We start from the raw sequence: 12,967 nt of genomic DNA on the forward strand, positions 1-12,967 counted from the left end.
CTACTATATACTACTTTTAATATATTGTTATTGCCTTAGCTTTCAAATATGCTTATTTTAGGAGTAAATTGGAAGATTGGGGGGGGGGGGGAAGGGTGGTAAAGGACTAATGTATTATATAGAAGAAAGGCACAGTGGCCCAGGGAGAAAGAGCTGTACCCAAGATTCATGAGAAGGGCTAATGGGTCTAGAGCTGGAGATCCAAACCCAAGGGACCAAGATTCATAACAGAAAGATGGAGAAAGGCAGGTGAGAAAGAAAGGATCTTAAAACTGAGAGGGAAGAACTAGGCCAGAAATAAGGAGAGGAAGAAAAGAAAATGAGAAATGGGAAGGACCTGAATCAAATACAGAAATGTTGGCAGAAGGATTTTGCCTAAGATGAGCCTGCCACTGAGCTAGGAAGGCACAGACAGCAAATAAACAGAGCCTAAGGAAGAAGGGTGCAGGTGAGGCCGAGGGTAAGGAGGATAAAGAGGTACACCAGACACTCAGCTTGTCTTCCAGTGTGAATCTTCTTCCCTGTCTTCCTTCCTCTGGGGGACATTCAGAAGCCCTGCTCAGTAACTAGGCCCCAAATTGGGGCTCCCATATATATAGCACGTATATCCCATACATATATCACATATATCCCATACATATAGCACATATATCCCATACATAAATCACATATATCCCATACACATAGCACATGTATCCCATATGTATATCACATATATCCCATACATATAGCACATATATCCCATGCATGTATCACATTGCCTTCCGTATAAACCTTGTGACCTTGTGTATTTTGCAATGCAGAAATCTTTGGATTTTTGAAAGGTAATATAAGTACATACCAGACACCAGGTCACATACCCAGTGCGCTCTGGGGCAATACCTCCTAATCATACATGTTAATATTTCTGCAATGAAGAAAAATGTGATTGTGAAAATTAGTGGAAAAAACAGGGGACTAGAAAATAATCAGGTCAGTCTAGGTTAGATTTTGTTACCAAAAGAAAGCCCCTCTTGACTTTCAGAGACTTTCTGCTTATGTCTTCATTTTTAAGCCCTGTCATGGGTACATGGACATTTGTCATATTAACATTTATACCTTTCTGTATGTCTGAAATATTAATTTTGAAGAATTTGAATTACATGGGCTTATGCCCGATCGTAGAGGGTGCATGACATGGTACCAGACACAGAGAAGCTGAATTCTAGTTGAATTGAGTCAACTTGATTTAGCCCTCCCACATACATTGTTATCCCTGTGCTAGGAAAAGCAACATGTGCTCTGCTGGTTAGGGAGGTTAGTCTCGTTCTAAATAGGAATTAGAGTTAAACTGCAACAAGGAATGGCCGTAGGAAGAAGTCATTCATTCTTGTATTCATTCACTCAATAAACATGTACTGCGGACTACTGTGAGCCTAACACTGTACTAGAAACTGAGAAGCTGTAGGAAACAACACTTAAAATTTCATTTCTGTTTTTGAGAAAGTTCCAGTCCAGTAAAGAGGACGGGCTGCTCACACCTGCCTGAGTTTTCATTGGCCTTATGCCACGGGAGGGAGCCACCCAATGCGATGACACCTCCAAGCAGATATGCTGTGTGCCCGGCTTGTGCACACCGGCGCCTGCGTGTGGGTCTCACGAGAGGAGCGGAGATTACCAGTCTCCACTCCCTGCAGTCTAAAAAGACAAACTGCTCTCTCTGCTCCCTCACCTATGGGATCTTGCATCTTTGTAAAATTAGATTTTTGAGTTGCCCAGAGCTTCCTCTGCACTCAAGGAGAGCATAGAAGATGGTGGTTAAGGACTTTTCTGGTGCTCAATGAGTATTGACTGAAATGACCCCCTGGGACAAGTAGTCATGGTTTCCTAAATGATATAATCTAAAACTTTCCCCTACTTGAGGCCACCATTGCAGAGTCCTGCATAAATAACCTACTTCCTCAGAGTTTTTCTGGAGCCCAGAGGCAGTGGAAGTTCTTCAGTGGCTGAAGATCCACGTTTCTTTCTTCCTTGATACTGGCTTAACTCAACTCAGCCTGGTCCATACTATGATGTAAGCCACTAGATTTTTTACCTGGGGTAATACAAAATTAATGTGTATAGTATTTAAAACAACACTTGCGGGGGCTCTCCGATGGCACAAGGTGTTAACTTTCAGCACTCTGAAGCTATCAGCAGTCATTGCAGCACAAGTTCAATCCTTGGCCAGGGAGGTGACCCACATGGCACAGCAGATATCTCCTGTCTCACTCACTGCTCCCCTCAACAGTATATATCAGTAGATCTACCTGTTCTCCCCATTCTGTCTTTGGTGAATCCTCTTACCACCCCACACCCCGGGCTTGCACCCCAGTTCCTGTATGCATAAATAAATAAATCTTAAAAAAAAAAACCCACAACAGGTGGCACACAGAAAGCACTGCATCAGTATCCCTGCCACGTAGCTCCAGTGTGAGACTTCACTGATTATTTATGTAAGGTGCGTAACATTCAATCGTGTTAGCAAATTTTGTTTTTATCATCATCCTGGTCAAGGCATCCCCAGTTCCTGTGCGTTCAATCCTGAATCTACATCTGTAAGAAATGGATCCCAGTGAGGTGCCTACTTTTATTTGAGAAGATAACCTAGTGTTCGACACCAGGTCCATAAAACCCAAGATAATACACTCATACCCCAGAGGCGCCTGGGGCTGGGACATTTCCCATCCCCAGTGCCAAGACTTTGACCAACTTCATCAATCTCCTCTTTCTTTTTAAATTCAGTGGACGATTTTCAACCCTTCTGTCCTGTGACTTTTCTCTTTCGGTAGATAGCACTGGTACTATTGAATCTTTTCTCCTTTGTGAGACCCTGGATCGACTGACATTACACTGCAGACTCCAGCTTTCCTCTTTTGCTTAGACAGTCCTGATTCTTTGAAGGTTTTTCTTCCATTTCGTAACTGCAGCTGACTATTAGGGTTCTTTCTTAAGCAGCCCTTTCTTTTCACTGCACATATTTTCCCCTGGACCATCTTATCCACATCCATGACTTTATTGAATCGTAGGCTGATGACCCTAAATCTCTAGCCCAAATCACTCTTCTGGCCTCCACACATGTTTATCTCACTGTCAACTGGATAGTTCTGTAAAACACCCTGAATACCACATGGTCCTAATTTAAATTACTATCACCACCTCACCTCTACAAACAAAAGACCTCTCCCATTCCTGTGTTCCTATCTTCCTCACCCTCACTACCTACAGCTAATCAATGTGAAGATGGTTCTACTTCTAGAATATACCCTGCACACATCCACTTCTCCGTTTTCACTGTCTCCACCCTAATCCAGCCCACTGTGATCTCTCTTACCTCCTACTTAACACCTCTGCAATACACCTTCCCACAGTGAACTTGGAAGAAGTTTCAGAAACTATAAAGATAATTAAGTCACTCATCTGCTTCCAATTTTTTTTGACAATTCCTTATCGTTTTTTATGTAACAGATATAGCTTATGTTTAGATCTTAATATCTAGCTGGCATTCCTCTAATGTGTGTGTGTGTGTGTGTGTGTGTATGTACAGGCAACAGTCAATGAAGAACTGAGGATGAGCAGCAGCTATGTGAGGAGCTAGAAACTGGATTATCCAGTCCCAGTTGATCCTTGAGGTGAATGCCCAAGTCAACAGATTGATTATAGCTTGCATAGAAACACCTGAGATAAACCAAGCCCAGATTCCTGCCCCAAAGAAACTATGTGAGATAATGCATGTCATTCTAAGCTATCAATTTGGAGAAAATTCATTACACAGCAATCAGAGAACTAAAACACCACTCTAGTATATTACCTTAGACTTTATTTGTTCACTCACTCATTTATGCAATCATTCAACCACTATGTATGAGTACCAAATATGAAAACTACTCTGTCTACCCCGCCTGCCTTCGTCTCCCCCCATGACAGCAATCAGGAACCACCCCTCAATCCAAAAGGAGACATGAATTTCCATGTTTCTCTGCTTTTGTGTGACTGGAGCTACGTTTTGCTTTATTCTTAGTGTGGCTACTGCCTTGTCTCTCAAAGTTGGGTTCCTGTATTGCCTCTTGTCTGAGTCACATGCTGCCATCTTGTGCTTCATCAACCTTGTGTACACATATCTTATAACATTTACCTCACCATACTATAATAGACCCTTTCCTTGTGCAGCCACACTGAACCTTGAGGGAGGAACAATATCTTACTCATCTACACATCCCCAGTGCCTTCAGTAAGGTCATGGAATGAATGAGTCAATGAGAGAATGAATATAAGCTCTAAGGAGGACAGAGGTATTTGTCTTCTTTGTTCTCTGGTGTAGCCCAAATGCCTAGCACACACAAAATTTAAGAGTTCAATAAATCTTTGTCTAATTAAGAAATCGGGCCCTCCCTGGTGGTGCAACTGATTAGGACACAGCACTGCAAGCTGGCCACAGCAGCTTCAGTGAGAGCTCAATCCCTGCCCTGGAGGAAATCCACAAGGCGTGGCAGACCCCTCCTGACCCTTCCGCTGCAACCCTCAGCAGTATACTTCGTCCATCTGCCTGTTCTGCTCCCCACTCTATTGCTGGTGGATTCTCTGACCACCCCTTCACCTCTGGCCTATACCCCAGTTCTGTACGCAAAAATAAATAAATCTTTAAAAAAAGAAACAAATCAACAATACAAACAGCCCTTGAACATAAACAAAGGTGGTTAACCACATACACTCTTAGTATAAATTAAAAGAAAATGCACATATGATTTTCTTCTTATCCAATTTGCCAAAATCTGAATGTTTAACAATACTTGGTTGTGTAATAAGGAAATGGGTACCTCATGTTGCTGTTGGGCATGCAAAATACCACAAACCCCATCAAGGACAATTACCAGCACTCCTAATGCACTTACCTTTGTATTTATCTTATAGACACAAACTTTCACATTTAGGAAACAACTCATGGGCATGTTTATTCATTAGCATATTCCTTATTAGAGTGAAAGTTTAGAAATAAAGGTGCCATTGTTAAAAGGCATGACTGAAGAAACTTTCTCTGTACTGATACTGAAATATTTTTATGATAGATACCATAGTGAAGAAACATACAATCATGTTTGCACAAATAGTAAAATATTATATAAGCAGTTAACAAAAGTGGTTTCTCGCTAGAAGCCAGAGGATGAGACAGAGGTAAATTCAGACATAGTAGGAAGAACATTTCTTTTTCCTTTTTTTAAAAGATGTATTTATTTATGCATACAAGAACTGGGATGTTGGCCAGACATGTGGAGAGTGAGAGGATTTGCCAGACACAGAGTGGGGAGCAGAACAAGCAGATCTACTGAAATCCACCACTGAGGGGAGCAGCGGGCAAGACAGAAGAGTTCTGCTGCATCATGTGGGTCAGCTCCCTGGCTGGGAATCGAACTTGTGTTGCAGTGGCTGATGACAGCTTCATAGTGCTGAGACTTAGCACTAAGCTACCAGGGCCATCAGGCCACCAGGGAAGTTCGTTTTCAAAAAATTAATTTTAATTAAGTTAACATTGGTTGATAATATTATGTAAGTTTCAGATGTGTACAGCATTATGATTCAACATCTGTATATCTGTATCACAATCACCACTGGAAGTGTACTTTCTGTTCATCAGCATATACTTCACCATCTTCCCCCATTTCACCCATGCTCCCAACCCCCTTTCTTTCCCTTTCAGTAACCTCTCATCCATTTTCTGTATCTAAGCATTGTTTCTGTTTTGTTTGCTTGGTTCATTTGCTTTTCTTCTTTATATTTCACCTATGAGTGAAATCACACTGTATGTGTCTTTGTCTGTCTGGGCTATTCACTTAGCATAATGCCCTCAAGGTCCATCCATGTTGTTGTAAATGGCAAGAATTTGTCTTTCATAGCTGAAGTATTCCATTGTGTATACATACACCACATCTTCTTTATCCACTCATCTGTCACTGGACACTTCAGCTGTTTCCACAGCTTAGTTATTGTAAATAGTGCTGCAATGAACAGAGGGGTGCACATATCTTTTCAAATTTTTGTTTTTGTGTGCTTATGATAAATACTCAGAAGTTCAACAACTGGACTGTATTGGGGGGTGGAGGGGAGACTTTTTCATGTATCCTTTTAAAACAGTTTTGAATTTTGAATTATATGAATGTCCAACCCATTTGAAAACACTATATTAGAGGGAAAACAGCCCTCCTTGTAGTTTGTTATTCATTTGACAAGAAAAGCTCATTCCCTGACACATATTAATGTGCTTCTCTAAGGACATGTACATTCAAATGAGTAATTGAACCTGAAGCCAAAGTAATCAGACATACACAGTGAAATTTCAGGCAGCAGTCCTGCAAGGGAAGGGAAGGGATGAAGCCTCTTCAGCTCCCCACCCCCTCCACCCATCCCAACCCCCACAGTGATGATAACCTACCCTTTGCCTTCCCACAGTCCTGGCATTAGTTTCCAAAGCACAGCCACTGCTCTCATCACCTGCTCAGCACACATTCAGCAAAGAGCCGAGAACGTAGGCTCCTAGATCCCAAGGCTTATGTACTAGGCCCCTGGTTGCCCCAAGATGTGCAAATGCTAACCCTGGGTAGTTCAGCTGGATTTCTCTTGCTACTGGAGGATCAACTTTTGGAAGAAATACAAAAGTGGAGAGATGCCCTTGGACTTCCAGAAACAGGAAAAAAAAAAAAAAACAAGGAAAAGCTATTGCCGTTATTGGTATCAAAGCCCAAACAGTTTATTTGGTGCAAATCCTGCGATCATGAATGTCTCAGAACTGTAATTCTATCTGATTACCCTGTGCTGTCTGGGAGGTAGAAAATCCCAGAAGATTAATGTTTTGTGTGGCATTAAGGTGGCAAGCCTACAACTCTGAGCTTATCTCCCATGAATCAGGAGTCAGGCAGAGAGGCTTCAAGAGACAGTGACATTTCATGGTGATTTTTTTCTGTGTGGAAAAAGACCTGTCGAACCCAGACTCATTAGTCTCTGCCACTGTTGCCTTCTTTGGTAAACAGGCCAAAGCTCCCTGTGCACAATCATTCTCCATTTGCTTTGTGGCATTGGGGTATCTAGGGAAGGGTGGTATGTGTGAGCTTGGATTCCTACCTTCGTTAAAAAGCTGATGTCAGGCTCTCCCTGGTGGCGCAGCAGGTTAAAGCACAGCACTACGAAGCTAAAGCCACTTCAGCAGGAGAGCTCTGCTGTGCCATGTGGGTCACGTCCCTGGCTGGGGATCGAACTCATGCTGCAGTGGCTGCTGATAGCTTCAGAGTGCTGAGACTTAACCATTTGCACCACCAGGGAGGCCCCAATGGTTCATTTTAAATGATAGTGACTGTTCAGTTGGTTTCTCTGTGGCCTAAAGTCTTTAAACTATGGCACCCAGAATTTATGCACTAACAGCACTATCTCAAATTTGATTGTGGCGCTTCATTCCATATAAGCTGTATGAGTTTGGAAAAAATTAGTAAACTTTTCAGAGACTCAAGTTACCTATAAATGAGAATAACTCTATCTAACAACGGTGTTGAAAGGATGAAATGAGATAAATGAAGTGGCTGGTGCTCATTAAATAACGATTGTTGTGGCTGTTATCAGGGTTGCTAAACTAATCCACCATTTACTAACGGGGCAGTTACTTAACAGTTTTAATCCTCTCTTCTGACAGCTAGAAAGTGGAGATAATAAATTTCACAACACTGTGAGGTAGGGACCATGGTTAAGAATCAGCACAGTTTCTTGCAAAATAATGATTGAAGAAATGCTAGCAGCGGCGAAGAAATCCAAATGGACTAAGATGAACGACTGTGAGAGCTTTGGTGAGGGTGGTGTGGTTCCATATAGCTGAAGAGGTGTGAACCTACTCCCTTAAATCATACACAGTGTTGTCAAACAATATTACCTTAATAAATACTAATACACAAAAATGTGAGAGCTGGTCAGAACAGTAATAGATGGAGGAGGAGGAGGAAGAAAGGGGAAAAAAAGGAGGAGGAGGAGGACATAGATGTGCATAAAAACTACAGGAAGAGAGATTTGCTTCAGTCATATCAGCTTAGTCATTACATTTTTTTTCAGAATACAAAATCCTCTCAATTCTTAACCTATGCCTAGCACACATACATGCCATGAATCAGCCATAACTCTGACCTCTGCAAGGGCTGGATTGCTGGGAACTAAGGGTGGGGTTAAGAAGCCACATTCGGTATAAAACGGAATACCTGTGGGCCTGTGGGGCTCTTGCTTTCACCTGCCTTCATGAATGTGAACCCAGGATCCCAGCTCAGGCAGCGTTACTGGTAGGAGATGTATTGACCAATTAATCTCTTTCTCTCTCTCGGTCTATCCCCCAATCCCTTTTCATTTCCCTTGTAAAAAAGCCTTTTTTTTTTAACCTTTCTCTGTGTCCCTATCTTTGGACCTTTTTCTGAGATTGTTTTTAGGGCAAGGGTGAGGACTCACACCTAGCCCATCCCATTTCCCTTTGGGGTTGCGTGTAACAGTATCATATGCTAAGCATCTTACCTGTGTTATTCCCATCAGAAGGTAAGTTCCAAGAGGAGCAACTCTGCCATCTCGGGCTACTTCCCACTCTCCCCCACCCCCAGCATCTAGCAAAGTGCCGAACACCTCAACATATACTTCTTGATGTCTGTGTGACTCTAATCTTCACAATAAATCGATAGTTAGGTATAGCTATCATTCCCATTTTACAGAAAAGAAACCAAGCCTTAGCTACATTAAATAAGTCATGAAAGTCGTGGAACTGAGCTTCAAACCTCAGTTTGACTTCACAGGCTCATTGTTCCAGTGCACTCATCAGCTCTCATACCTGCATTCCTCTGCTCATGAAGCTGAGAATGTTCTTTTCTCTCTGTCCATCTGATAAATTCATCTTCAGATCTACAAGTGTCATTGTCTTTTAAAATTAATCTACTTTTTGGGCCCTCCCCGGTGGCACAGCGGATCAAAGCACGGCACTGAGAAGCTAAAGCCACTTCAGCATGAGTTCGATCCCCACCCAGAGGTGACCCACATGGTGCAGCAGACCTCTCCTGACCTGCCCGCTGCTACCCTCAGCAGTGTACTTTATCAGTTGGCCTGTTCTTCTCCCCACACTGTCTCTGGTGAATCTTCTCACCCCCTGCACCTCTGTCCTGTACCCCATTTCTGTATGAATAAATAAATAAATCTTAAAAAAATGAATCTACTTTTTATGCCATACTTAATCCTGAGAAGTATTTGAGATGGCTTTAAGGTGTATAAACTGGGAAAATAACAAGTGAAAACAGCATGGGGAAAATACTACAAAGCTATAAGAAAAAAAGATAGAATCTTGGCATTTGTAACAACATGGATGGACCTTGAGGGAATTATGCTAAATTAAATAAGGCAGGAGAAAGACCAATACCAAGTGATTTCACCCATATGTAGAATAAAAAGAAACATAGCAATCAAACAAACAAAACAAACACAAAGGCTTAGACTCTGACAACAGAATGGGGGTTCCTGGTTGAGGGACACAGGTAGAGAGTGTCAGTTGGTCAGTGGTGAATGGGAACTAGACATTTTGTGGTGGGTGTAATATGTATAGTGTTATTGAGGTGAGAAGCTGAAATTTATACAGCTTCGCAAACCAATATTACCACAATAAAGAAGTTGCAGCAAAAAAAAAAAAAAATCACATAAAGAAAAAGAAATAAAAATTCAAGGAGGCAAGATTCACCTAAAACAATGCCTAAGAGTCTTCTGTTCCTTGGGAGGTAGACCAGGCATTTATTTCTAAGCTTGCTTGTAGTCTACCCAAGGATGTAAACCCAATTAGGTGTAGGATTCAGAGTACACATCAGTTGTTGTTTTTTTTAAAACCTCCCTCATTTTAAAAAAGATCCCCCCCCCCATAGGATTTGAGTAAAACACCTTCTCAGGGTTCTCAAACAATGGAGACTGTAATGTACAGTGGATGTCATTTGCAACAACTGGCCGCCAATGATTTTTATAGCAAATTGCTTTGTTTAATATTCATCATCATAAAACAACAGCTTCCTCTGAGAAATCTTTTCCAGCTCCCACCCCTAACCTTTCAGGCTGGTATAGGGGCCTTCTGTGTTCCTGTAACATCTTGTCTATTCTCTCTGGTTTCATGAGAGTTATTTATATATCTATATTCCTCAGCAGACAGAGAGCTTTAAGAACAGGTAGCATGTATTAGTTACCCCTGCGTATGCCTCCTTATCCATAAAAGGGAGATAATGGTACTTACCTCCTGGAGTCATTACAATGAATAAATGAGTTAATGCATGCAAAATGCTTGGAGCGGTGCCTGCCTGGTGCAGAGTAACCACACAGAAAGTATTAGCTTATTATTTTATCCTCAGCAAGCGCAACACCTGGCACCAGGCATTCAATCAATAGGTGTTGAATGAATGCATAAATGGATCAATGCGTGAACCTTGGATGGAAGCTTGTGGATTCTCTTTGCCTAAAGAGCTCTCAAAGTATGGGGAAAAACCATTAGTCTTAAATTGTTTATTCTCCTTTATTCCAAGGTCACTGTTCAGTGAGGCTTCATCCTGACCTTGCTGTCTAAAATTACACTTACTTGGAAACAAGTCCTATATCTCTTTCCCTGCTCTAAATTCGTGCCTTAGCACTTCACACTATCTAACACACTCTATGTGTGATTGTTTAATCATGTCGATTGCTGGGCCTCTGCATTAGAACATAAGCTCTACAAAGCCAGTGATATTGTTTCAAGATAAGTACCTGACCAAGAGTACATGATGGATACATATTGATGGAAAACATAGTTGCATGGAAGCAAGGCAGGTGGGTGAGTAGGGTGAGGCGGAGTGGGGTGAGGTGCCTTTGTAACATTTAGGGAGACACTCTCAAGACAGTGTGCTGCGCTTTTAGAGGAAATGCCACCTTCTATTTCTGCAGCTAAATCATGTTGTTTATTCACCCTAGTCCCAGCCCTGAAGCAGGGAATGGACCAGATAACCCAGTGGGAGGTAGTAGAGTGCTGGTAGATGATTATCAACCAGATCTTGAGGAGTGGGGAGAACCTGATTTATATTGTGTCATTTTCAGTGGTATAAATGTTTCCATCATGACTGATTTCAAGTTATCAACAAGATGTCTCCGCACAGAGTTGGGAAGCATCCCAAGCAGCTCTTCTACAACTGGTACAAGGTGGCACCAGCATATCACTGGCCAGGATTTTTGGTGTTTTACTAAGTGCAACCAGGGCCAGCATGGAGGTCTTCAAAGAGAGATTAAGAGCAAAGAGTAGATGAGCCTTCTCCATCTCCACCAGTAAAACAAGGTCCAGACATTTATATTCCTGAGTGGAGAGTTTAAAGGTATCACTTCTAGATTATGAGGGCAGGAGGAGGGAATCTAGAATCACCTGGGGACTATGAACCAGTCCCTGTGCTGAACATACAACCCTACAAAGTAGCTACTAGTATCACTTAGAGATGAGGAAAGTGAAACATAAAAATAATAAGTGACTTGTCCAAAGTCACACATATAAGAAGGATTCAAATATGGTGCTATGACCTCAGACTATGCAGAAACTTCCCAGGTATGTATATAAAAGCTTCTGTGGACCCAGACACATGTCACAGAGCTGGAGTTCAGTGTGTGGTGTTCTTGGGTCCCTCTGAGAATGAATTCATCAGAGTCTCCTTCAGTGGCACATAGCATGTTTATTAAGAGAAGATCGTTGCATAGATACAGGTGGCATCAGTCTTAAAGGGCAGGAACTACATTCTGCCAGAGCAAGGGGTGTCCTCATATACTGCTCTTTGATGAAATTACTTTGTGGAATTTATTAGTTTAGGGTAAGTTGGGTTGTTTTCTGTAATAATTGATAATCCCCTCTGCCCCCACCTCTGGTTTTTGACCTTGTGAAAACTGCCATCCTATATTTTCTACTCTAAGCTTCCATCGATGGTGTAGTCCAGTGAATTATCCTCTGGTCTGGCTAATTTTCACTAACTCTACAGGACAGGAGTCACAGCTATTTTGTTCAGTGTTCTGTACTCAGTGACTAGCACAGTACCTTGTCGGTAGTCAATAAATAATTGTCTAAGATGAAAGGACTAAAAAGAAAGAAAATAAGGAGGAAGGTGAAAGAATATATTTGTCCCATGGATACAGATTGTGTCTAGGGATCACTGGAAAAAACTTCACACAAGAAATTTGCATAGATATCCCCAAGAAAATTCCCCTTTCCAACTTGTACTAATTAGAGGAAATTAAAGCCTGGATGGATTCCTTCTTATCTGCTCTGCCAGAGATTCAGGAAAGCATGGAATTTGGAGATGAATTCTGGGGTTAACTTCACTGCTGATTTGCTTCCCTAACTGTGTGTGCATGGGTCGGTACTCTCGTCCACACTCCAGTGCGGGTGAATGGCAGGCAGTATTTGGGAGGTCTCAAGTGTTAGCAGGAAATGGGCAGAGGCTCCAAAATTCCCATGGCTAATCCCTAGAGCAGTCAATCCTTCTCTGGATAATGGAATCGTGATGGGCTTAGTGACTGGTTAAATTTCAGTACTCTTTCACTTCGGGGCCTTACACAAACATCCTTCATAAGATTTTTAAAAAGATTTTATGTATGCATGCAAGGACTGAGGTACAGGTCAGAAGTGTGGAGTGAGAGGATTCACCAGAGACAGCGTGGGGAGCAGCACAGGTGGATCTACTGAAACACTGCTGAGGGGAACAGCGTGTGGGGTAGGAGAGGTCTGCCACGCCATGGGGGTCAGCTCCCTGGCTGGAGATCGAGCTCGTGCTGCAGTGGCTGCAGACAGTTTCATAGTGTTGTGCTTTAACCTGTTGCACCACCAGAGAGGGCCGCTTTCATAAGATTTTGAAAGATGGGTAGAAGTTGTTCTAGCTTGATCTCTCTCTTCCCACCCCCCCCCACATCC

Source organism: Condylura cristata, unplaced genomic scaffold (genome assembly GCF_000260355.1).
Source record: "Condylura cristata isolate star-nosed mole 26May11 unplaced genomic scaffold, ConCri1.0 scaffold00019, whole genome shotgun sequence".
Lineage (NCBI taxonomy): Eukaryota > Metazoa > Chordata > Mammalia > Eulipotyphla > Talpidae > Condylura > Condylura cristata.